This window comes from Egretta garzetta, unplaced genomic scaffold (genome assembly GCF_000687185.1).
Source record: "Egretta garzetta isolate BGI_Z169 unplaced genomic scaffold, ASM68718v1 scaffold186, whole genome shotgun sequence".
Taxonomy (NCBI): domain Eukaryota; kingdom Metazoa; phylum Chordata; class Aves; order Pelecaniformes; family Ardeidae; genus Egretta; species Egretta garzetta.
In genome coordinates this window covers 609,528-636,178 of record NW_009259969.1, presented here as the reverse complement: position 1 = coordinate 636,178, position 26,651 = coordinate 609,528, and positions in this window count along the sequence as shown.

Here is a 26,651-nt window from a genome sequence, read left to right as displayed (position 1 = left end):
CAGAGGTAGTATGTTGTTACTGTACAAGAACAGATGGTTAAAGGGAGATGTGATACGTTTATGTCTCTGCTAGCCAGCAAAAATATATGGATATTCAAAATCCTGGCTCCTCTTCCTGATTCTGGGAGGAAATGTGGCCTAAGCCAGTACACTCAACACAATCAATCACTTAGATTTAGTGTGTAATCTTTCTAAAAGGCAGATTGTCATAAAAGGGATCTTAGCTCTGTATACATCTCATATAAAACTTTTCCACAAACTTATTTTTAAAATGTGTAAGTGGTCCTTATCTGTCCCCTCAGGCAGTGATATAGGGCTGACTTAAATGGAAAACTGAAAAAATGAGGAGTTGAGACTAATAACCATGACCTTCCATGAGGCTGGCAGCTCACTGCGCTTTTCTGTAGCTCAAAGAACAAACAGTGTTGTGACCACCTATATTGCTGGTTTTTTGCAGTTATGCCCTTCTGTTTAGGATTTCAACTCATCTGTCTGCCATGAAAAAGTTCATAGTACAGACTGGCACTTTTCAGACACAACATGCAGAGACCACGTTCAACTCTTACAAGCTCTAAGGACCACACGCACATTGCCATGTCCAGGGGTTTAACCCCAACATAACAGCACCTTCTTCTTCCCCAGTTCATTCCCTCTCAAGTTTCTCCCTGAAAGCATTAAGATTTCAGACTGTTTCAAGAAAAACAGTTAGGGAAAAAATGTCTGGTTTAGAATAGTAATTTATTTTCCTCAATCTCTTTTTCAGAAATGGCCAGACTGTTAAAACATTAATTACAAAAAAAAAAAAATCCCCACCCAAAAAAAAAAAACCAAAACCCAAACCAACCAGAAAAAAAAGCCAGCCTGAGGCAGAGCATGAACGTGGAAAGTTTCAGTCCAAATGATTAAAATTTGACAAAGCTATAAATCCATGAAAAGACGAACTTACACTGGAGAGTGTTAAGAAAAGTTTAATACCCATTTTGTTATTCTCAATGTTAATTATATAATGCATTAATAAATGGGCAGGGGTTATTATTCACAGAGGAGCATTTGGCCAGTACTGCACTTATTGCCCCTTAGGAATTCACTCTCTCTCAGCAGCTGCTGGAGGAAACGCTATCTGCTGGGCAGACACTGCTGTGTTGTTTGGAACTGCAAGAAAGGAGTAAGATCCCATGTAAGGTTATGAACCCCTTTTCACCTTGTGTTATGCATCATCAATCTTTAAACATTAAGTTCCTGTTCACATTCAAGCAAATACCATACTGCCATAAAAGTTCCTTAAAAAAAAATCATCAAACCAGTTATAAAGGTAGTGAACAGAGAAGCTGATTCGTTGTAATAAGCTTAAATGAGAGATAATGATCTAAATACCTCCACATTTTAGGAAAATGTGCACCTGGAATCTACCCAGGGCTTTCACAATGGGCTGAACCAGCTCCTTCAGACTCTGGGAAAGTTCAGACCCACATTCCCACTCTCTGGCTCGGAACCATCTCAGCTTTGATCTTGCGTACATTTCATCAAGTTGCACACCACTGGTTCCCCATTGTGGCTTAGGTCGATTGCATCATTTAAGAAAAGTGCTATGGAAGCTGTGGGGAAAATAACCATTTTTGGTCCATGCTCACAACACACACACAAAGTAAGAAAAAAGAAAGAAAAGGAAGAGGAATAGAGAAGGAGGAGGTGGCACCTGATATCATGTGAGCCATTTTCGCCAAGATGCGCTGCTGCAAGGGCCAAACGCTGCCATCATGAGATTTATTAATTCTCAGAGGGGATTTCCCAATGAAATTTTGTGGTTTGTGTTATGCAGGAAGTACGACCCTATGAGTCTTAATGGTCACTGAAAGCTTTAAAGACATTTCAGCATGCTTGCAAGTGTTTCATTGAGCAGGCAACTACAACTTACATCCCGGCAGATGGATAATTTCCATTGGCTTCAAATTTGCTTGAGCAAAAATCAAGACTTGGGCTCCTGATTCCTGCCTCAGACTGGAACCAGTTTGAGTCTGCGGTGATGTTTCCAACAACATATTTGTTTGGTTCTCTCCATGAGCTCAGCCTGAATCCTACTGATTCGGAAAAATAAGCCAGAGCAAACAGCCCAGCCTGTGTTTCATAAGTGCCGATATGACACATAGAAACAGGCGTTTGCATACCTGGAGGACCATGGGCACCAAAAGGGATCTTTGAGCAGATTTGCCTTCTATCTGTTCAGAGCACCGAGATTATGTTTCATAAGGCTCTAGTCACAGCCTCTAAATTGCCCCGTTAACCTGGACTTTATCCCACCAGAAAAAATTAAAAGAAAAAAATTCCTTGAATCCATTACATACTTTAACTCAAATATTTTACCAAAGAAGTGGCTTTTAGTCCCAGCTACCCAGTTTACAATGTCAATTTAAGAAATGTTTTGTGTCAATGTTTTCAACAGACACCAGAAGAGATGGACTCTTCACTGGTGAGCACTGAACAAATGGAACAGCTGTATCTGCCCTGCGCCTCTGTTCCTGCAAATGAGGCCATAAATGCTTACTAAACTCTAAGGAGCTTTGTGGAGCTACACAGGGAAGGGCCACAGAGAACAGGAGACCTCCTCTTCCTCATTTCATTCATCTTAATCCCATCATAGAGCAATAACTGAGGACAGTATGCTCCCGAGTTGTGTTTTCAAAGGAAGGTAGCCTTATATCCATAGTGCAACCCAGCTCTAATGACTCCTTTGTAAAAAAGCAATGGAAGTTTCTTAGTGGTAAACAGTATTAATCACCATTTCCCATCGGTGCAGCCTATTATGAAGCGATTAAAGACTGTTTACAATGAGGGAGGGAGGGTTTCATGGGGGTGGTATTTGTTTTGACAACCATCCATTTCCCAAAATCCCTGGGAACCATGTTCCTGGTTTAACTACATGGAAATCTCTGAGGTCAAAGGACTGAGACAAAGTATTATTCCTTTCTCACTCCCTTGTGCCACAATCTACTTTCTCTGTCTCTGCCAGCCAGTGTCAAAAAGTGACGCTGTCTGCAAAGACCCTTAACTTTCCCCCAGAAGGTGGTTGCTGTCTACTGCTGGGACCCCATGGCCTGTGAGAAGGTTTTGGAATGTGGGTGAGCAATTGGCTTCTCCAAGACCTGTTTACCCAAGACCATTTAATTCTTTTGGCTTCAGACATAATCTTGTGTTACTGCTGTCACTCCTCTATTCCCCAGTACAAACAGTTTGAAGCAGTTTCTTTGTAGAATAAAATGCCTACAAACACTGCAGGTTGGTTGCCTCATGCCTGGCAAACCTCCAACAGCTAACCCATGTCCTGTTAATTTTCCAGGAACCTTCCTTTAAATAAAATTAATTCTTGCTTAGGTGGACTTCTATCATCAAGCCAAAAGTATAGGGATCAGAGCCAATTAATGATTAGAAATAAACAGAGCCAGGGTGATTAAGTCTGTTTTACCATTCTTTTGAATTTTCTGGTTGCTGCAATATGCCATCAAAGGGACTTCCCAGCCCTCCTAGCCCACTGTAAATTTTCCTTGTTTCAAATATCTTAGGTTTATAGTATTTTCTGAAAAGAAAAAAAGATTTAAAAACACAAAATTGCATTTTTCTTCTCCAAATATGAAATGTAACAGTTTGGGTGTGGTGGTTTGGCACTTGTACAGGATTTTGGCAGTAGTGGTACTTATCAGTGCTTGCAAGCAACTTGGTATAACCAAGACTCTGTCTGAAGACTATCCCACTGTGGCACTAGGATGTATTCAGAGTAAGAAACCGTTCACTGTGCAGGACAAGTTGTCTTACTGGGCATGCTGGGGAAACAAAAGGGAAAAGAGAGACAAAAATGCTATGTTAATCTTACAAGGGCAAACAAGACAGGAATGTCATATAAGATGGCTGAAACAGGGCTTAAATACCACAGTTTAGAACTCATATAATATAGGAAAAGGCCTGATCCACACACGCACTCTTCCTCTGGGATCTCCTGCTGACAGCAGGAGCTGAGGATAGTCAGCACGTTGCAGAATTTAGCTCAGACTCTCTTCCAGCAAAGTAAAGTGGATTGAATTTGAGATTTGTAATATGTGTTCTACCACTACAGGAAAAGCACCAAGGAAAGTGCAGCGCTGTGCTAATTCCAGGGCTTGCAGAGAGCACCTTGTCTGCAGAGAGAAAAAACAGGATTGTGAATAGGTGCAACATGCAACATAAGGAACAATTAACTGCAGGGGCAAGATTTAATGGCTTCTTAAAGTTGCTATCACTCAGTCATAGGGAGGGTTTTTTTAACATAAACCAGTGACAAATTGCTGGTGAGAACAGAGCCAAAGGAATGGTTCTGTTTTAACATCAGGAGTTAATCGACCCAGCATAATCACACACTTTGGTTATATTTATCTAATATAATTCACTGAGAAAAATTCTTGAGTCAAAATAGCAGGTTTCCAGAGTCAGTCAGGGAGCCTGTTAAATAAATACCACGTTTTGAGGGGAAATATATCAAAAGGAAGTTTCATGTTTCTCAAGCAAAAGGTCTGAACCCTGGCATTTTTCTTTCTGCTGTTCAATTCCACAAACATCTGAAATAAGACAGTGTGCTTGCTACTGAAAGCTCCCAATGAAATCAGAAACTGAGGACATATCCCAAAAGGAGAAGACTGCTCTGGTGAGGCACTGCACAAAAGCTGCCCCTTGCATGGCCACCTTCTGATTTTCTGCTCTGGGGAAAATTTCAATGCCAAATTACTGAGTTTAGCGGTCATCTTAGAATCGTAGAATTATAGAATGATTAAGGTTGGAAAAGACCTCCGAGTTCATCAAGTCCAACCATCAACCCAAACCACCATGCCTACTAAACCATGTCCTGAAGTGCCACATCTACACGGTTTTTGAATACCTCCAGGGATGGTGACTCCACCACCTTTCTGGGCAGCCTGTTCCAATGTTTGACCACTCTTTCAGTAAGGAAATTTTTCTTAATATCCAGTCAAAATCTCCCCTGGTGCAACTTGAGGCCTTTTCCTCTCGTCCTATCACTTGTTACTTGGGAGAAGAGACCAACACCCGCCTTGCTACAAACTTTCAGCTAGTTGTAGAGAGCGATAAGGTCTCCCCTCAGCCTCCTCTTCTCTAGTCGAAACAATGCCAGTTCCCTCAGCTGCTCCCCAAGACTAGTTCTCCAAACCCTTTACCGGCTTTGTTGCCCTTCTTTGGACACACTCCAGCAACTCAATGCCCTTCTTGAACTGAGGGGCCCAAAACTGAGCACAGTATTTGAGATGTGGCCTCACCAGTGCTGAGTACAGGGGCACAATCACTTCTCTACTCCTGCTAGCTACACTGTTCCTGATACAAGCCAGGATGCTGTTGACCTTCTTGGCCACCTGGGCACACTGCTGGCTCATATTCAGCCGGCTGTCAGCCAGCACCCTGAGGTCCTTTTCCACTGAGCACCTTTCCAGCCACTCTTCCCCAAGCCTGCAGTGTTGCATGGGGTTGTTGTGACCCAAGTGCAGGACCTGGCACTTGGCCTCGTTAAACCTCATACAGTTGGCCTTGGCCCATTGATCCAGCCTGTCCACATCCCTCTATAGAGCCTCCCTACCCTCAAGCAGATCAACACTCCCCCCCAACTTGGTGTCACCTGCAAACTTACTGAGGGTGCACTCAATCCCGAGATCGTTAATAAAGATATTAAACAAGACTGGCCCGGCAGCAAAGAGTATGCCTGTCTAAGCCATGAGCTGCCAGCTTCTTTAGGAGAATGCTGTGGGAGACAGTGTCAAGGGCTTTACTAAAGTCCAGGTAGACAACATCCACAGCCTTTCCCTCATCCACTAGGTGGGTCACCTGGTCATTGAAGGGGATCAGGCTGGTCAAGCAGGACCTGCCTTTCATGAACCCATGTTGGCTGGGCCTGATCCCCTGGTTGTCCTGCACATGGCTGGTGGGCACACACAAGATGAGCCGCTCCATAATCTTCCCCAGTACTGAGGGCAGTCTGACAGGCCCCTAGTTCCCCAGATCCTCTTTCCGGCCCTTCTTGTAGATGGGCATCACACTGGCAAGCCTCTTATTGTCTGGGACCTCCCTGTTAACCAGAACTGCTGATAAATGATGGACAGTGGCTTGGCAAGCTTCTCTGCCAGCTCCCTCAGTACTCTCAGGTGGACCCCACCTGGCCCCACAGACTTGTGAGTGCCCAGGTGGTGCAGCAGGTCGTAAACTGCTTCCTCCTGGATTATGGGGGGGTTTATTCTGCTCTCTGTCCCTGTCTTCCAGCTCAGGGGGATGAATACCCTGGGGATAACTGGTCTGACTATTGAACACTGAGGCAAAAAAGACATTAAGTACCTCAGCCTTTTCATCATCATTGGGGGCAGTGTCCCCCCCGCCCCCATCCAATAAAGGATGGAGATTCTCCTTGGCTCTCTTTTTGTTAATGTATTTGTAAAAACATTTTTTGTTATCTCTGTTGCCAGATTGAGTTCCAGCTGGGCTTTTGCCTTTCTAATTTTCTCTCTGCATGACCTAATGAGATCTCTACTCTTCTCGAGTTGTGTGCCCCTTCTTCCAAAAGTGGTAAACTCTCCTTTTTTTCCTGAGTCCCAGCAAAAGCTCCCTGTTCAGCCAGGCTGGTTGTCTTCCCCACTGGTTCATCTTAGAGCACATGGGGACAGCCTGCTCCTACGTCTTTACAACTTCCTTCTTGAAGAATGCCCAGCCTTCCTGGACCCCTTTGCCCTTCAGAACTGTCTCCCAAAGGACTCTCTCAATCAGTGTCCTGAACAGGCCAAGGTCTGCCCTCCAGAAGTCCATGGTAGCTGTTTTGCTGACCTCCCCTCCTTACTTTGCTAAGAATTGAGAACTCTATCATTTCACGGCCGCTAAGCCCAAGATGGCCTCCAACCACATCTCCCACTAGTCCTTCTCTGTTCATAAACCACAGGTTAAGCGAGGCACCTCCCTTGGTAGGCTCACTTACCAGCTGTGTCAGGAAGTTATCTTCCACACAATCCAGGAACCTCCTAGACTGTTTCTTCTCTGCTGTGTTGTATTTCCAGAAGATGTCTGGTGAGTTGAAGTCGCCCATGAGAACAAGACCAGCAATTGTGAGACTTCTGCTAGCTGTTTGTAGAATGCTTCATCTACCTCTTCATCCTGGTTGGGTGGTCTATAACAAACTCCCAGCAGGATATCTGCCTTGTTGGCCTTCCCCCTCATCCTTACCCATAAGCACTTGACCTTATAATCACAATCATTGCACTCTATACCATTGAAACACTCCCTAACATAGAGAGCCACACCACTGCCTCTCCTTCCTTGCCTATCCCTTCTGAAGAGCTTATAGCCACCCATTGCAGCACTCCAGTCATGACAGTCATCCCACCATGTTTCTGTGATGGCAACTAAGCCACAGCTATCCTGCCGCCCAATGGCTTCCAGCTCCTCTTGTTTCTTGCCCTGTTTGTTGTCTTCACTCCAGCTAGGCTAAACTAGGGATATGAAAAACTTGAATGATAAGTTTATGTCCCCAAATGATCAGCTCTCATCATCTGTCTGCATCTGAGGCAAACAATCTATTTCTGAGGAAACCTGGCCAGGTACTGGGAGAATTATTGCAGAGGCTATAAGAAACTTGGTGTAGTAATTTACACTCTTGCTCTCAGGCACCTGAGCTAGCACAAATATCTCATTCCTGCACTAGATGAATATGTCAGCTTTGAGTCTCCCAGGTAGAGAAATATGACCCCTTTTCAACCAGGCACTTTTTTAGATATATTTATCTTCAAGAACTACTACCAAAAGATGCAAAAAAGAAAAGGTTCTCTGGACATTGTTAATTTAGGAGAGCAGTATTTATTCTGAGAACATTTTTGGTGGTTGGTTGCTTTCTACTACTTGTCAAGATTTCATCAGTCCCTGTGTTGCCAGTGGCTGAAAGGGCACATCCGAAGACACAAATATTCCATGTGGCCTCTTTTTCTTTTACTCCTTTGGTAAACCTCAGTTTATGACCAACTTCAGAGACAAGATTTAGGGGCTGTGGATCTCTAACTTGGACATTCTTATGTTTATATAAATGGTAAGTTCTCGTTGAGGATGGCAGAGAAGGAAAGCACCTCTGATGAGATTTCTGATCTAGGGCTACATTTAAGGAGTATTTCAAGTTGAGGTGTTTTTCATAGGTATTAATTGAAAGATTTCAGGGAACATCTCTCTTCCACTTTGAACGCAAGGAAGTGCCTAAAATTTTGGACTATTTTTTTCTGCTAGTAAGGATTCACATGCAGGATAAATATGATCACTCGCACAGAGCCTTTTCTAGGAGCAATTCAAATGTAAATTGAGCAGATGATTATTTTCAATGATGGCTTAGATCTTGCACAAAACAGAATAAGACAGCAAAAGGAATTTTTGAGAGATTAGAGAAGAGGTATTGCGAGAGGCTCTGAATAAAGACAAATGGTGTAAGGAAGAGCGCTATCTGGGAGACTGACAAGGATACCAGAGGGGATGGAAAACAAGAGAGCTGGCCAAATCAAGTAACAAAGAGAGTGTGCGACTGATGATCCAAGGACTTTGTTAAAAGGCAGCCAAGGTCAGGGAGACCTGGAACAAAGGGACCTAGGAAAGACCCCTCTAAAGTGCTGACAAGGAGGGAGAGAGATCAGTAAATGGAGACGCTGCTGGGACCCTTGCCTTGGACCCTGCAGTGAGGATCCAAATAATGTCCAGGTTATTTGAAGAGATGGAAGAAAACTGTTCTGAGGGGAGAAGATAAATGTGAAAAAGGTTTCTTGAAAAAACAAAGGAAAGAAGTGGCTTTGTCAGAAGGGCCTCTTTAAAAACTTGCCTTTTAGAAAGATCTGCAAGGAATTTTTTCTCACTCTTTACAAGTGTGCTCTGCTTAGGAAGCTCTCTGCAAACCAGCCATGTCTCTATGTTTTCACACGTTCTGTGGCTCTGTTCCCCAACACACAGCTGAGGCAGAGACTGGAGGATGGAGTGTAGAGACTTTGTAATAGGGGCTTATCCCTCAGCCTCAGGTGGGTATTAATCACTCTGCCTGGCCCAGCTTGGTGCCAATGGCAAATAAACACAATGCATTGATCTGTGCTCAGAGGGACTGTTGGATTTGACACTAATCCCTTTTGATTTAAAATTCTTTACACTGTGGAGGAGGTGAGTGCATTTTGTCAAAACTAAGAAACACTCTGCAGACTGGAGAAAACATTGGAGCATCTTACAACAGGCAATCTTTATTTTGCCAAAACCTCCAGAGAGTTTGAAGTGTTTTCCTGGGCCCTTTCCCAGCATTCTTCTAAATGTTAATCCCATTCCCCCTGCTTGGATATCTCTGCGCTACTGCCCCTTCCTAATGTCCATGCTTCTGCAGAAAGACTCTCAGGGGTTTTGCACAATTCCTGAAGCAACTAACCTGAAGGAATACCTTCATACCTCTTGCAATAAGGCCTGACCATCATCCTGGTCAATACACATTTCCTTCAGTAGAAAATGGATGTTTTCTCCTCCCCTCCTCTCTGTTATCTCAGTAGGTTTATTACTATCAGGGACTGATACATGGACTGAAACATGTGACTTTTCAACCTCTACTTAATTTTGCACTTGCTGTGGTGTTGTTTGAGAGCTTGTTGCATGAGTAAACATTTGAAAACCAAGGAACCTTGACTCAGACTAGGTCCATTGCTCTTTTTGCTTATGGTGGAGATCTACGTGGTGTGCAAAGGGTTACCTAGAGAGAGGTCTTCTGGCTGACACAGCCTCCTCCCTCAGTAAATGCTGCAGAGGGTTAAATACATAATAAACCCAGTGGGGAAGGAGAAGAGAAGAGAGGGCCAGCCAAGCTGTTTGTTGTGCAGCAGTGCCAAGCCAGTTATTTATAGCACCCTGGACCAGAGGCTGCCATTTTCCCTTTTCTCACTCCCTGTGGGGTGAGAGGCATTTTCACTCTCCCCTGCTCCCTCTCTCATAATTTTGGCAGCTCTTCTCCTTGAACTTGACCAAACGCAGCCAACCTCAACACAGCTGTTTGATAAACAGAAACAGGGGCAGCAGGCCGGGCTTTGAAGAGGCTTTTGCAGAGCAATAACTAAAGGTTTGAATAATGGTGTGCAGTTGGCTGAAGGCTCCTCTCATTTGGAAGGGCATCAGGCACAAGCGAGAGTTTGTCAAATAATTAACAAAAATGGAGAGGAGAAAGATGCCAAGACAAACAGGGGCTTTTGAAATGGAGCTCACTTCATGGCCTCTCTTCCAAACATTCGGTTATATACATGCACATGCACACAGACTGAAGGAATCGCTTCATACATGTGTGTTTAAGCAAGCTTGGTACCATGGTGAGACCTCAGAGGAAGCTCTTGACAGATCCAAGCAGAAGAGAAAACATGGTGCAAGTGAGACAAATGGACTCTTTACACAGAAATCAGAACATTTCACCCACCTTTTTTCTTCCACACTTGGTCTCCCTGTGTACAAGTTACAGATACAAAATGAGGTAACAGTAATAAAGGAAAAAAAAACACAAACAAACTTTCAATGTTAGAAGAAAGTGAAAAAAATAGACAAACTATCTGCTATTACTTCAAACCCCTTGGAAATACGAAAGACTTCTTCCAAAAGGATTTATTAGCCTAACCATGCATACACAAGTTCCCATCCTCTAATGTGGCGAGTGTTCAAGAAAAGGAAATTTATTCCTATGTGATGGGCAGAGGAAAGTATTTTTTTATTTTTTAAAGATATTCCTTTCCTTACTTGGGCTTTTAGGCTTTTTGGGTTGCACCAAGATGTGGAAAAGGTTTAAGAGGAAAGGCTGTGCTCTCAAGACAGGTCAATACCCATATTCTGGAGCCTCTGGGACATCTAACTCAGAGCTCAGTTCTAATTTGCTAAATTGACCTTTTGTGTTAGAGCTGGCCTTGGACATCTGGTGGTAAATGAGTTTCAGCCCTGATTATTTAGACATCCATTAAAGGGGAAAAACATCTGATGAAACTCAAAGCTCATGTTAAGATATATCACCCCCAAAGATTATGTTAAGCCATATCACCCCAATGAGAGCTTGTCCCTAAATAACAACTCTTGTACATTTTCCAGTCATGTTTTCAGTATCTCAGGAACTGGGTTTCCATTCTCACCTTTGTAGTATTTCCCACTGATCTGGGAACGCCACAACAGAAGCTTTGGCAGACTGTCTTTTCCCCTGTCCACCTGTAATTTTTTCACTGAGAGGGAGGAACGAAGTAATGAAGGACCATCCTGTGACTGCATTTTTGCCTCAGCTTCTAGAAGAGGCAGGACTTTGAGGTTCCACAAGCAGCTGGAACAATTGCCTTCTGTGAACTCGACAGGGGATTAATTTTGCACAAGGGTTTTCTGAGGGCTTGCAAATAGTTCCTGAATTTCAGTGTCAGCAAGTGCCTCTGGCAATAGGTTAACAAGAGTGTTAAAGTGAGAAGGCTTGCCTTTCTTCAATGGGCTGACAGAGTATGGTCTTTAGCAGTCCCCACTTTCCACCTACACAGCCCTGGCTTGGAGTTCTGTCTCCATCACCCGATCAGCCCCAGTCCCTATGAAGGCATTTATTTCTGCACTGACACTGGGGCATGACAGGTCTGTAGGATACAAACATTTTACCTGGGACCCAGGCTCCCCTCTGCATTGTGCTAAATGCTTCCCTTGCTGAGGAAGCACAGGAACATGTTAATGCATAGCAGGACTTGTTACCAGGCCCTGCATGGATGAGAGCTTTGTGGCTATGCTTCCATTTGCTCCAAGCAGTGATATTTAAAGATGTGATCAGACCTTGCAAATGTTTGTGATCCAATGGGATTCCAGGAGACTTGCTCCAGCACTGTTTGGACTGGCAGGGGAAATGCAGCATCCTCCATCTGCACATGGTTCCAGGAAAGGGTTTTTGGGGTGGTACTTAGGAGAAAGACAAAGTTTTACTCCCTCCCAGGCCTCAGCACTGGGTGTGGACACAGGCTGTGCTGACAGAAGGCAGCTTTTACTGGCACAACAGGTCATGCAGACCAGGCCTAACACTGGCAGAAAAGATCTGAATTGGTGCCAGCAACAAAGGTGGTTCTTTGGACACTCATCTCAAAGGAAGGGGACCAGAGACCAGCGATTTGCTGAGCAGCCCTCAGATGCTAACCACCTTCAGCACCTCTAGGTATGAACTGGATTTAGTCTGCCAGTTTCTGAAGTAAAGCACTCAAAACCCCACTACCTTCTCTTTTCACAATCCCACCAAGAAAGGTCAATTGGATGTGCAACCCCACATGAGGGACCAAGGTCATGACATGCAAGAAGTGGCCACTGTTTCAGAGTCATGACAAGTCTGATAGTGCCATGTTCTTGGATTGTCTGTGAATTTGACAGGGGACTAGGAAAAAGGATGTCTAGGTGATTTCCCTCTTTCCAGGATTTATCCTGGGGGCAAATTATTTCATCCAAAAGGTCTTTGTCTGTGAAAACAAGCGAAACTAATGTATCATTTCTCTCTTTTCTCTCTTCCTAATCCATCACTCATTGTAGTCTAGCAAATGCATTCTCAGGCATTTGAAAAACCATTGGTGCAATTATTTGGGACTGCTTTTATAAGCAGCATTCCCTTTGAGAGCAGGTGCCATACAGTGCAGAATTTTCAATGTGATTTCCTCTTCCTCTTGGCACAAGGAAAACTACACTCCAGGTACCTACAGAGGTGTTGACCTGCTTTCTTTGCAGTGTATAAAATAACAATTCTTTGCAAACTTTCTTTTCGAAGGGTGCAAGACCTACTGCAAAATCCAGGCCTATTGTTGAACTAGAGGGTGTTCCAGTGTGGTTTACAATGAATAAACAAAGCAGTTGGGAAATCTGTCTGAAGAGAGGGAGTTAATGAATAAAAACATTGAATGGAGCTCTTATCACTTCTGAAATGTGCTGGCTTTTGAGCCCTCTCAGCAGGGAAACAAAGGTAGATGCTTGGAGGATACTTCTCTACAAAAGTATGTTGGAGAACCTGTAGCTGACTGCCAGCCATGGAGGACAAGTGTGAAAACCTCACATGTCCATAAGTTAGGAGGTGGGTATGTGGCATTCAGCACTGCCAAGAGACCAGTCCAAAGGTAGTTCTCTGTTTATGTACACAAACAAATAGAAATCAGAGTCATAAAACCATGAAAATGTAATGAAGAAACTCAGTTCTGTCCCTGTGTGTGTTCCAGTAGCTGCAAAGTAGAGAGAAGCCTTTCACCCTCAAACTATTTTGGAGCCAACATGGTGCAGCTTCTGCAAAGTCACAATCATTGACAAACAGCCTAAATCACACCTGTATTTGTGTCCCCCACAATGGCTGAGGCAGTTGTCCTGGAGGAAGAGATGCTAACATGAATTCACCTGCTTATGTGTAGCTCGGGAACCTGCTGAGGAACACAGCAGGGACACACTACCTCTTTCTGTCTCAATGGCATGACAGATTCATCTGAAGAGGAAAGGCTATAAAATGCTACTTTGTGCATGGGAACCACCCTATTGGTAGGTAAGGGACACCAAATGCTTATGTCCACCACTATTCCTGGAACCTTGAGCTCCAGGGTGAAATCCTTTGGTGCATCCTTGTCTCCATGCAGGTTTTCTAAAACTGCCAAGTGGTAAAGTAACCATTTGTACAGAACTGGAAGCATTTGCTGAATCCTGACCCATGGCTTCAGTCCTCTGTTGACAAACACACAACTCAGATTCCTTCTGTGTGAGATGAAAGGAGCAGAGAGATTTACACTGTGGCTACTTCTTTGATTGGGTCAACTAAATAATCTAGCAAGGCTGTGTCCTCTCTTGAGGATAAGCCTAAACCATATTAATAAACCATGTTTTGAGGAACCAAGACCAGCTAGCATCTTCTGTCCCTTGTTGACCTCTGTATGAACATTGATTCCAAATATATGCCCAAATCTCATATAACAAACACGGCCAGGCAGTCTCTTGATGTTGTTCTTGGTTTATGTAGAGCACAGCAACACAGCAATCCACTTCTAACCAGTTTGCATCTAGCCTATATGTTCTGCCTTTATTGCTAATGATTCTTTAAAATGACCATGTGTGCATGCAACAAAAAAAAGGGAACAGTGACAGCAAGATGTTTGTAGTCCACCTCTTACTGCAAAGGATCTGATAGATGGTTTCAGGTTTTTATAACTGATCTCAAAAAAAAACCCCAACCCAAACCTCAACAAAAGAAACCAAAAATATTCCATGTTATAGGCAACTGCTCCAGTCACCTGGAGACATACGCAGCAGTCCACTGAAACTCACGGAGGGGACGATGGAACAAAATGACTCGCTATTGGGCTTTGACTAGTCTAGCAGAGATAATGTCATTTTTCAAACATGATCAGAACTTCTGTCTAGCAAACAAAGCCTATGGCACTGGAATCAGAAGGGCTGGGTTGTTCTCCTAGTTCTGGTGTTGGCTTGCTGCTGGGTTCTGGACAAGTCCTTCTTCTCCATTTGGAAAGGAAAGGAAAAAGGAAAATAATAATATGGGTATGGAGAGCTTGGAAATCGTATAAAGTAAGAGGAGCTGAGTGTGACTGCTACACATCAGTGTCTATGGAACCACTGTGGTATGTTTGCATGGGCCCAAGCCCATGTGCGTGGGCATGGACATAGGCTGACTGCCAGGGAAGGAACTTGTTTGTTGCCTTAAATTGGGCCCGAGCTCTTGTCCACGTGAGTCTGCACAAATGGGAATTGTAGACGATGCCTTAGGCTACAGTCCTTCTCATCAAGAGTTATTCCAAGTTTAGCCTATCCTAAACCCAAGCACAGGCGTTTTAAGCTTGAGCTGCAGCCAACAGTGTGATGAAGCTATAAGCTGCAGGGTGCTTAATTCTGTTCTCAAACTGCTCTTCACCCTGTGGTGTAGACCTAACATCCTTGGAGACTGTTGTCTCAGAACATCTGCCGGAGACTCCCCGGCACCGATGGGATGAAGAAATTGCAAAACACAAGGGGGGTGTGGGTCAGTGTGCGCGTAGGGAGAGCGGCAGTGCAACCCTGGCCAGACTGGTGCTTTCTTCAGGTCAACGTGGAGAATGTGGTTGCAATGTGCCTTGGAGACTCACCAGCTGGGCTGTCAGTGGTCATTCTCAGAAGGATCTGTGCATGGCATTAGTCGCACTGCTCCCCCATGGGGCTGCTGGCCACAGAAACAGCCAGCCTTAGGCAGGGTCATCCAACTGGCTCTTCAGAAGAGCCAGCTCTTGAAAAAGAGGCTTCCTCAGAGAACAGCCCTGGCTGGGGAAGTTTATCTGATTTTGCTCGCTCTGGATAAACACTGAACCTGGGTTTCAGGTTGGAGGACTTGTTTCCCATTAAATTTGTTCTGTCTTGTGCTTTCCTACAGGAATGACACTGCAAAAGGTACCCCTTTCTCCTTTCTTCTCTTAAATGCCTTTCCAGATTTACACCCTCCCAGCCCTACAGGCAGGCTGCCTACTCATATTTAAAGGCACAGTACACAGAAACCAGAATTACAGCTGTGCAGCCCACGCACTCATGTCTGCAGGACAAACATGTGCATCAGTAGAGTACAGGAGGCAATGAACAACTTTTTTCCTTCCTTTTTTTTTTTTTTTTCTTTCAGGTGTTATATGATGAAATGGAGATATGAGAGAACCACAGGAAGCATTTAAGTACAGGCCAATGCCATGAATGTTATTTGCATTACATGACAGCCCAATGCACCACAATATGAATAAAGAAAGGAAAAACTAGTGTTTTCCTGACCAGTAAATCTCTCTGTTGCTTTCTCAGGTTTCCTATAAATGCCAATTTGCATTTCCTTGCAGACCATTAGGGATGTCAATAGGTAACAGGCAGCATCAGTAAGGATTCAAAATTGCAGAAGGGCTTGCGAGTAGATGCTGATGTATTTCTGGGGGACAGGAGGAGGGTGGATACTGGAGCTGAGAAAGGAGGTGTTGGTCTGGCTGATACATATTTCCCTTGATATACAGACGGTAATTTAAGCCTATCAAAGTGAAATCAGTTTTGATATCCTGAAAACAATGCTCTCTTTGTTCAGCTGCAAAAGTCAGACAAGCAGGCAGGCAAAACCAAAATATTCTAGCACAAATATCCTGCTGTTTATCAGGCAGATAGAGAGAATCAGGCAGAGGATAACCTCTGTTTGAAATGGTCAGTGTCCTGGCAAATATCAGCATGAGTAACTGGAGTTCACCAGACCGTACTTACAATTGGATACAGAACACCCTACCCAGGCATGGAGTGTTATCTTGCATTAAACTCTCAACCACCTGAGTACCTCAAGTGAAGTGTGATTAAGTGTCCTGATGACCAGCTGCTCCATCCAGCTGAGAGTAGGCTGCTTTTCAGTAGTGGGTAAAATGCCTTCTATGTAATCTCAGGTTGGTGTCCTGCCAGGAGATAGCCATCCCTCCTTTTGCTCAGCGAGCCACAGACCCTCTCACAGCATCTGTGGCTGGAGGGCTCGCTTGGTCTTGCTTCTCATCTGAAAGCTGCTGCCTCCCAGCCATGGTCCAGGAATGTCACTACCTGATTTGGTCATAAACTCCTGCTCTCACTCCCTAGGATTTCCATGAAGGGTTTCCTGATTGTCTGCTCATGCTTTGCTCCAGCTTCACTCAGCCAATACCTGCAGAGGGGTTGTGGAGATCCCAAGTGGCTGGTGTCTCTGTAAGGAGCATGGAGAAAGTAAGCCAAGAGTGGCCACCAAGTCTGCTAGCTCTCCCACAGGAGGAGGTGATTTGGAAGGCCCAGAGGTACTTTCATGGTGACACATCAAAAATTGGAAGGTGAGTTGGCTCTGTACAGGATAGGCACACAAGGGAGTAAAAAGTGACCTCTCAAAAAGATGGAACATGAGCAACAATCACTTGTTCTCTCCCTGCAAAAAGGCCACCCACAGAGGAACAGAAGTTATCATTTTCATTAACCAGAGGGCTAGTTTAGTCTCTACTGTTCAAATTGGATGACAATTTCTTCTGCATCCTAAATTACAGAGAGGATGTAACTTCTGGAGTAACTGGATTTTGACATCCCCACCCCATTGCTCACCCCTTTCCTCCAGGCAAGGATGACAGCAACAAGCACCACCCAACTCTTGCATTAAGAGTTATCCGATACAAGCAATGTCCGTGGCTGTGTGAACGTGGTTTCTCTGGTATGAGAGAAGAGGCCCATTTAGATTCAAGCCAGAGTCAACATGACTCATTGGCTAATACATCTTTCACTGCAGGGCTCAGGAGGTCACTGTAGGTTCAAGTCTCACACTGGGACTTGGACTGGTGCTTCATGCTGTGGGGAAGGGAGGGGAGATGCTGAGCTCCTGGAGGTGCTTCCTATTGGAGGAGAGAGAGATTTTAATCTGAGATCCCTGCTGGCAACTTTTCCAAAGGGGAATTAATTACACCAGGGCAAATTCATCCCTGGTGGGGGCTCCCTTAGCTTCAGTGGGGCTGTCATGGGGCTGATTCTGTTGTTGTTTTGGAGGAGGGCTCTGTGCTATTTCTTTCTTTTTGTTGTTGTCGGTTTTGGGTTCTTTTTTATTTTCTGGGTTTTTTGGGTGACCTGTTCTTCTGGCTCATGTCCCCTCTGGCAGTCAAACAGGTTCCAGCAGCCAAAGGTGCGTGTGTTTGTATGAGCCTTTGCAGAGTTGCTGCACAAGCTTCTGGCCTGGCTAAGTCATTACTTTGTTGCTTTGTAGACCTCTTTCTTTCACCTTTCTGCTGCAACTGGGGGAGTGGGGAAAGGGGTTTACAGCCCATCCGTGCCTCTCTCCATTTCCCAGCCATGCAAACCCCTAACACGGAAGAAGTGATGGGAGAGCCACATCTGTCCTCCCTTCCCTGCACATCTAGCTCTTTGCTGCTTTTCCACCAGCAGCTCTGATTTTAACACTGCTCTCTCTGCAGAGAAATGCATGAAGCTGCAGCAGCCTGGGGAAATGTTCACCAACAGCAGGGAGCAAGGGCTGAGTAGGTAGACCCTTCCCTCCTGCCATTTCAAAGGTCTTGCTGGAGCTCGGTTAAATGGTCTTTTGCAGAGCGATGACAGCTGAGGAATACACAGAAAAGACAGAGTTCTTCCACAGCCAGCTTCTGATGGCTTACGCTCCTTTTTCTTGATGAAGCAGAAGGGAGTATTCATCCCTCAGGATCAGCTCAGTTGGCAGTGAAATACAGCCAGCTCTGGGAGAAACCCAGGACTGTGTACAAGGAAGGGAGGAAAGTCCTCATTTCTGAGCAAAAGGGGTGACAATTTTCAGGGAAGGTGGATGTCACCATTGTCTGAGCACAGCTGGGATACCTCTGCTCTGGGAAAGGGGTCTCCGTGGAGTTCTTTACTTCCAAAGGGTTTGTAGCACCTGGTCTTAGAGCGTCATCTAAAAATGAGAGAAAAGTGGAAGCTGTCAGAATCTCTCTTCGTAGAAATATGCTAAGTATGAAACAGTCTTCCTTACAGACACAACATCTGAGTGTAGAATAACCAGCAAAAAGTATCCAGCCCTCAGCTCCTTGTGCTTCTCCCTCCCAAGTGGCCCCTTTTATCTGTCCTCTCGAAATGATCCCAGCAAGCTGCTTCCCTGATCACTTCGAATTTTCTTCCTTGCTCTTTTTCAGGCAAAGAGGAATTACCATTCACTCTGTCAGTCACCCCCTAATAACCTTGAATCTGTCAGCTGATCAAAATTGACGGAGGGTGAAAAGAAGGATTGTGGTCCTACTATTATTGTGAAAATAGGCAACTAGGGTAGAGGGAAGAGAAACCCTCTGAAGGGAAAAGTTACAGCAGGGAAAACACTATTTTTAAACACCAGAAAATCCAGCCAAATAACATTATGCCCCAGAGTCCACACTCAGTTCTGCTCTTCACAGGACTGATCATTTCTGAAGCAGTTGCACAGCAGAATTGACTGGTTGCTGCCTGACTTCCTCATTTTCCTCTAAAAAATCACTGCTGCAGGACCATGGGAACAGAAATAGTTCAAGAGAGCAATCCAAGGGACTGCCACTTTGGGAGAGACCTTGTGCTAACCTGGCTGCTGGTTCATTTCAAAGGACAACGAAGTGGGTCAAAGTCGTCAGCTCTGAGGTCATTCGAATGGGCAGGAGTAAAGATGGGTCAAGTCATTTGTTTGCATTAAGTTTGTCAACACTCACAGATGATGCTGACTGGACATTTTTAAAGTTTCCCTTCTAAATCATCAGAACTGAGGCTGGCTGCGAAACCCGATGATGTTAGTGCAACGAGACCCATTGGCAGGCTTTGGCCAGACCCTGCTGTCCTCTCTGACTCGCCACAGAATGGATAAAGAAGGATATTCAGCGAGGCTTGCTCTGAAAGAGTTAATGTATTTTACAAGGAAAGCTGCCATCCCTCAAGGTCATTTTATCTCTTAGTTACATGAATTCTAGGAAAGCAAAGATTCCTTCCAAGTAAGTTGCTGGTTTATCCAAGTGATGCTGTTACAGAAATTGTTGTATAAGATCCAGGTTTTTCCAGGGTACAGCGAGTGTGTGTGGTGTTTAGATTTAGGCTGTGTGCTGCCAAGCTACTGACTCCCTTTTTTCTTCCCCTTTTCCCTCCTCCCACCCTCTCTCCCCCAAATCACAAGCCTAAGAATAATTAATAAGAATAATAAATAAACAGATGAAAGTGGAAACATTCCCAAAACCTGTTATCACACAAGCAGTTTCAGTCCAGACCATGCTAGTTTAATGTTGAGCCTTGGAATTGTCAATTCTCATTACTTCCCAGTGTTGAGTGCGGGAGGAGAGAATTTCAATCTCTGTTTTCCAGAATCAAACCTTCTGTTTAATGCGGTGGGGAAAGTTGAGATGAAATATAGGTCTCAGGGGACTTTCCCTGTGTGAAAGCTTATTACAGCTGTAACAAAACCTTCTAATCGGAATGGATTCTGTTACATGCATGATATTCTGGTCTTGGGCAGGGGGGGGAAATGAGAAAAAGACGACAAAAAGCTTTAAAAGCAATTAAATGAGAACCGCATTCACTCCCCGCCTCCTCCTCCTCACTGCTTGCATTTGCTGTTTCCACAGAACGTTTTCTCTTCTGTATTTTGCCAGGGGTCTTGTGAGATCTGTAGGAGTTTTGCTGGGTCAGGTCGTTGAATGACATTATGCAGCAAAGCAGAATTTACAAACTTGGATTCACCCACAGGAATGGAAAACTCTTTAGCGGTGTTTGAAATATAGAATCCATATTACCATAGCAAGAAAGCCTAATGGGCTACCTAAGCACAATATTCAGTTACAGCTGAAGACAGGGAGCCACTTAAAATGTGTCGTGATGTCCAATGTAATAATAAAGTCGCAGACAGAATAAACCCGAAGGCACAGTCCCTGCCCAAATCAAAGTGTCTCTGGGCCTATGCTGGTGATGTAAATGGCTTCACTAAAGCAGCTGAGGAAAAAATTAGTGCCAGCCTCTACTCTAGACACGTACAAGTAGTTTTCCCCTGGTTTAGCTTCAGTGAATTATACTGGCTATAAAAGAGACACAGAGAAAGTGTGAGGGGAGAAAGGGTAGGTATAAAAAAATGAAGTACCTTGCTCAAGCTCAGGGATTAAGTTACTGTTCTGTGCTATGTCCACGGCATTGCACTACCTCAGTTTCTTGTTGCTTGTGATGGTCTAACAGGACATGTCCACCTTTGGGTGTCTTACCAGGGTGGTCCACAGATCAGAAATAATGTTTCTTCAGTTAAGGATAGCATGGACAGGGACTGCATCATGCAGGGGCTCAATTTAAGACTTGGAGAAAAGACCTGTGAGACGGACCTTTGGGTTCCGTATACCTCTCTGCCCATGATTTACAGGACGAGGCAGGACATATTTTCGCTTGCTAGTGGTGGAGTAACTACCCAGTGGTCACAACCCAAGGTGCTGGGAGTTCTGAAGACCACAGGGGCACTGGGTGAATAGGGCTAGATTACGCATGTGCTTTTCAAATTCTGATTTTACTGTGCCAATGGCACAATGAGCCATTTCTACTGGTGACAGAGACTGCTGGGAGGAAGATGTCTTGGTATCTGAGCCAGTATTTTATTTCCACAAACCTGTCATTTTGTATCCTCAAGAGAGGCTTGTCAGGATGGGACAAAAGCTGGCATAGAGTTTGTCACTGTCAGATGCCCTTTTGGAAGGGGCTGGCACTCAGTTCTTGTACCCAAACCTTAGCAAATAAAAACCCGAGATATCACTCAGGCTTAATACCCCTGGAGTAAGAGTCTTCACTCCTCTGTTACTTGTCTTAATGTAATCTTCATCTGAACCTCCTGGATGATTCACCAGAGCTTTTCTGGGGCAATTCCACCTCCCTACTCTTTCTTTGTTTAGACATGTACTTGGGAAAAAAATATACTGCAGTATGCAATGCCAGTGATGTTAAACCTGCTGGACTGCAGGTAGATGAAGACCCATGGAAAGATGCTTCCTGCCTCTTAAGTTTTGTATTCCCATGGGACCCTACTCTTCTGTCTGTTGTAAGCATTTCTGGACCTTATCTTGTTTTACATAAGTCTATTGGTTGGCATGAATTTGGGGAAAGATTAGGAAGCTCCCCCTCTAGGGCTACTGTGACACTACTAAAATAAAAGCAGCAAGTGCCCCGGTGTTCAGAAGCAATCCTGGAATGACAGTGATCCAGGGAAGAGATCAAAAATCATCTGATCCTCCCTGCTATTCATGTGAAAGACTGCCTGCATGCTGGGGCTTGAAGGAAGAAATCTAATTTTCCTTTAGCTCTCCCATGTATAGCTCCCCCTTTTCTCTCCTCTCCTTCCCCCTAAGAAATACAGGGTAGGGGTGGTAAAATTATAAAGCTGCCTTTCAAAGCTGCTCCGTGCTGTGAAATGAAACTCAGATAATGAACGCTTCTACTCCAGCCAGAGCACTCTCTGAGGTGTATTTTTATCTCCACAGTGCCAGAGATTAACTGTACATTTGTCTTAATGGTATCACCCTTTAGTGTTAATGGAAGCTATGCGTGTAAATCCCTGACCATCCAAATGAGAATACACTTTGAATGATCACAATAAATCAAAGTAAATGGAAGACCCCTGCAGGCCAAATTCATCCCCAGAGCAACTCCTGAGGCTTTTAGGAAGCCTATGCCAAGCAGGCATTGTAATACAGCAAGAATAAACACAGTAGATCATGTCACCTGCTTCACGATTTCAAAGTAGTTGTGATGATGATACTTCCAATGGTAACAAGGTAATTTGCTCTTTAAAAATGACTTGCAAAGGAAAAACATCACTGGGTTGGGTCATTTTGGAATCTCGATAGTACTTGGAGGAATGGACTCAGTTGTTTCTTTTTATAAAAAGGTTTATTTATTGACATTTTGTAATTTATAGATGCATGTTCTTTCTGGTCCAGTTTCCTCTCAAAAATGGAACACTGTCAAGATTGCGACAATGAAGGTATCAGAAGAGTGATGTCTACTGGAGAAGGGAAAATACATTTATTTTCAGCTGCTTAGGTCTCTTTGGACTGATGAAATTTTGTGCAAATGTGTCCATTTTAAACACAAAACCTATTAAATTCTCAGCAACAACTCCAATTCCCTTTTCCAAGAAATACAGGCAAGAGAGACATAAAAGAATAAAGAGACATAGTGTTCCTGAGTTGTAAAGTAGAAACAAATATCATACAGTATAATATAATACATAAAGTCTTTTGTGCTTCATTTAGGCACACACACAAAAAAAAGACAGACAAACCATTGTCCTTTTCTAATTTGCAGATTTTTTTTTTTAGGTGAGGGACAGTGTAACTTAAAGGACACTGATGAAAACAGGGATAAGTATAAGACTAGAAAGGACTTTCTTCTTCCAAAAGAGTCTGCAACTATCCATATGTAGAAATGACCTAGAATTATATTTCAGACTTCATCAGCAACTCTGTGTTTCTTGAAAAATACATGAATTCCTCTTGCCCACAGTTCCCAAGTAGAACTGCTTGAGTAGAAAAATGAGAACTGGGAAGTTAAATTGGTTTGCTGGTTTTCATTGTGAATTAAAGCAAAACACAGAAGGGAGGGTAGAGATCATTGCCAGCTAAAAAGTGAAAATATCAGTACTTAGGTTGTTTGTTGGGGACACAGAAAATGTCCTCTTTTGAAAAAATGGGTTTGAAGTCTTCCTTCGATCTGGCTGGTGCAGTGATCTTTCTCTCTCTCTTCCTATGTCACCTGGCTTTTAAGATTGCTGTCTGTCTTCTAGGTGACAAAGTCAATGCTTATCATCAGCTTCGCCCTGCTGTGCAGGATACATCCAGCTTGGTGGCAGCATCCTTAAATAATTCCTCATTACAGCTTTGCAAGGAATCATAGAATCATAGAATGGTTTGGGCTGGAAGGGACCTTAAAGACCATCTAGTTCCAACCCCCCTGCCATGGGCAGGGACACCTTCCGCTAGACCAGGGTGCTCAAAACCCCATCCAACCTGGCCTTGAACACTTCCAGGGAAGGGGCATCCACAGCTTCTCTGAATAACCTGTCCCAGTGCCTCACCACCCTCATAATGAAGAATTTATTCCTTATATCTAATCTAACTCTACCCTCTTTCAGTGTAAAGCCATTACCTCTTGTCCCTTCACAAAATGCCTTTGTAAAAAGCCCCCAAGCTTTCTTGTAGCCCCCCTTCAGGTACTGGAAGGCTGCTATAAGGTCTCCCCAGAGCCTTCTCTTCTCCAGGTTGAACAACCCCAACTCTCTCAGCCTGTCTTGATACGAGAGGTGCTCCATCCCTCTGATCATCTTCATGGCCCTCCTCTGGACTCTCTCCAACAGGTCCATGTCCTTCTTATGTTGGGAGCCCCAAAGCTGAACACAGTACTCCAGGTGGTGTCTCATGACCTACTGATCACGCTTCTTTTGATGCTGCCCAGGATATGGTTGGCTTTCTGGAAACCAAAGAGAAGGAAAATAGAAAGAAAAACCCAGCTCTCAATGTCTCCATCCAACGTCTGTTGGATATCATAGATCAGATATAGCACAGGTTATTAGGGGGTTGGGAAATCACCAGCCAAGTACCTGCTCATCTCTGACCATTTTAATGAACCCAGTGTTTCTACACTGGTTAAGTCTTAGCTGGAATAATGCATTAGGAAATGAGAAGTATGTGGAAGGCAACAAAGAAAAGTCAGGCTAATTTCACTTGGCATAATCTGCTATACAGATTCTCTTTTCCCGTCTAGATACTGATAAGAGATTTGCAGGATGAAAAAGGTGACCCACCCCACCACCCGACCCCAAAACTTTCACTTTTCTTGTATGCATGCTTTCTTTCAAAGCCTTTTCTTTTGGTGGATGGGAAGAGGGCTTGGAAATATTTTTTTTAGTTTCAAATTCAGTTTTATGTTCAGCTGTCCTCCAATGTAACTCTAAAATTAATTCTTGTGCTACTGACTGCTCTTCAAAAAAATTGTGGCCATTTTACATCCCTGGACATTCTGCATTCTTGTTTCTTCAAGAACTTCTATGAGCTTTGTGCCATTAAATCCTTCCTGTTTTGTGTAGAAAACTTTTATGCATTTCCTTATTTACCTAGGCAACCCCGGGCCACCAAGCAGTCCATGACTACCTGATTCCAGGAGGAATATAAAGTTGCTATCAAGAGCAGAAGGAAACACTCTTGCACTTTTGAACAATACTCCCTGGGTTACATCACCACAGAAGCGGAACAAGCCACTGAGTCAAGATCCACATCTAAACCACACCTATGTTGCAAACTGTTCAAATCTGACCTACTACTTTGAGTAAAATAGAAGTCCCTCCCTCCAATATCTATTTCTGGAACTCAAAATATTTTGTTGGCTTGTAGTTGTTTCTGTCCTCTTTCTCCACTCCCCCAGTGCAACCAAGACTGAAAGCCCAAGAGCCAACAGCCAAAAAGGGCAGTTCTTGGCCCAAGTGGCAAGCAGGAAGCACTGAATTTGTCGTGAGACTAATTAAATGTCCAACCTGTCTCTGCAGTGGTGAGAGGATCACAGAAGTCAGCTGGGAATTTGATGGGGACCTGCCTCTAAACAGAAAGAGCTAAGGCAAGTGCTGTTGGTTTCCTTCCATTGATTCTGGCGGTACTGAACTTAAAAAAAATTGACTCACACAAAACTCTTTTCTGAAAAACCCAAGACTTTTGGGACAAAGCTGGGGGAGTGAACAAATGGGGCTTTTTCGTCCCCGAGGAGGAGGGCACGCAGCTAAAGAGCAGCTCTTCTATCCTGCCCTCCCCCTTCGAGCTGGCAGCCCCACCTGTTATGGGCCAGGAGTAATCAGAGAGACGAATGGCACAAGCGGTATTTTTACAGGATGAACCCACCGGGTCAGCTGGAGGCCTGCTGTAACCCAATATCAAGTTGTGACTGCAGACAGGCATGGTGCAAGGCTTGGGGGAGGAGGGTGGTGAAGGATGGGTGGAGGGAAAGCAGGGCAGTCCCAAAGGAGGCAGAACTTCACTTAGGAAACTTCTGTTTCCTTTTGGTGCCCCTGAAAAATGAATAGTGGGGATTGTTGATGAAATGTGTGAGCTGGGGCTTGTTTAAGGGGGGGGATAAGGGAAAGCGGTGGGGCAGGGACGGGGGTAATGGGAACACCACTCACAGGAACAAAGAGCACATGTGTACTCAGGCACTGTGTGCCCAGTCCATGGGGGAAGGGGGTCACATAGAGGTATCTGTTCCGTTCACTCACCTGCTTCTCTCTCCTTTTGTGAATAGTAAACAGAGATCTGTATCGCTTCAGACTTCCCCCTCCCCTCCCCTCCTGGTACCGCTAGCACTGGATGATCCCATTTCTTCCAGGGAAGCCCATTGTCTGACCATGACAGGGTTCCCCCATGCCTCTCAAGCAGAGCCAGAGACTTGCTGTTGAAGGGGCTGCCTGGGGAAGAAACACCTGCAAAGGAGCCACAGCTGTGGTGCGAGCTGCTCTCCTAATGCTCTGTTTAAGATTACAGCACTCCAGAGCATCACATTATCCCAGTGGCTGCACTGAAACCTGGTATTAATTCACATTAGCAAGGATCAGATTTAGCATGTTGGAAGGGGGAGGACTGTTATTATTGTTTCTAAAATTGCTGGAGCAAACTCCTAGGACTGGTCTTTCATTAATTCTGGCAATGGCCAGAGGAGGTTCCTTGTTCTTCCACACCACTGGCCACTCACCCTGTCTCCTCTTGCATGAATGTCTCTACACACAGACACTCGTTTTCATGATGGAGTTACTTGCTTGTTTTTATTTTTAATGTGCCAAAGTTAGTAACTTTCAAAGGAAAATTCTGGATGTTGTGGAATTGCTTTGGATTGCACTGCAACAGAACAGGGTCTTCCAATACTGGGAGAACAGCTACAGTGTGTATCCCAAGATCAGAAAAAGAGAAAGAGGGTCTAAACATTAAGAACGGTGAAACTCTGTGCAAGGAGGGTATGGAGTCTTCATTGACAGGTGATTTTAAGAATATCTGTTGGGTACATCTGGTTTTGTCCACATGCCCTTCAGGGTCCCTTTCAACTAGTTTTTTTGATGCAGCCATTACAAGAGCGAGGTGGAGTTACTT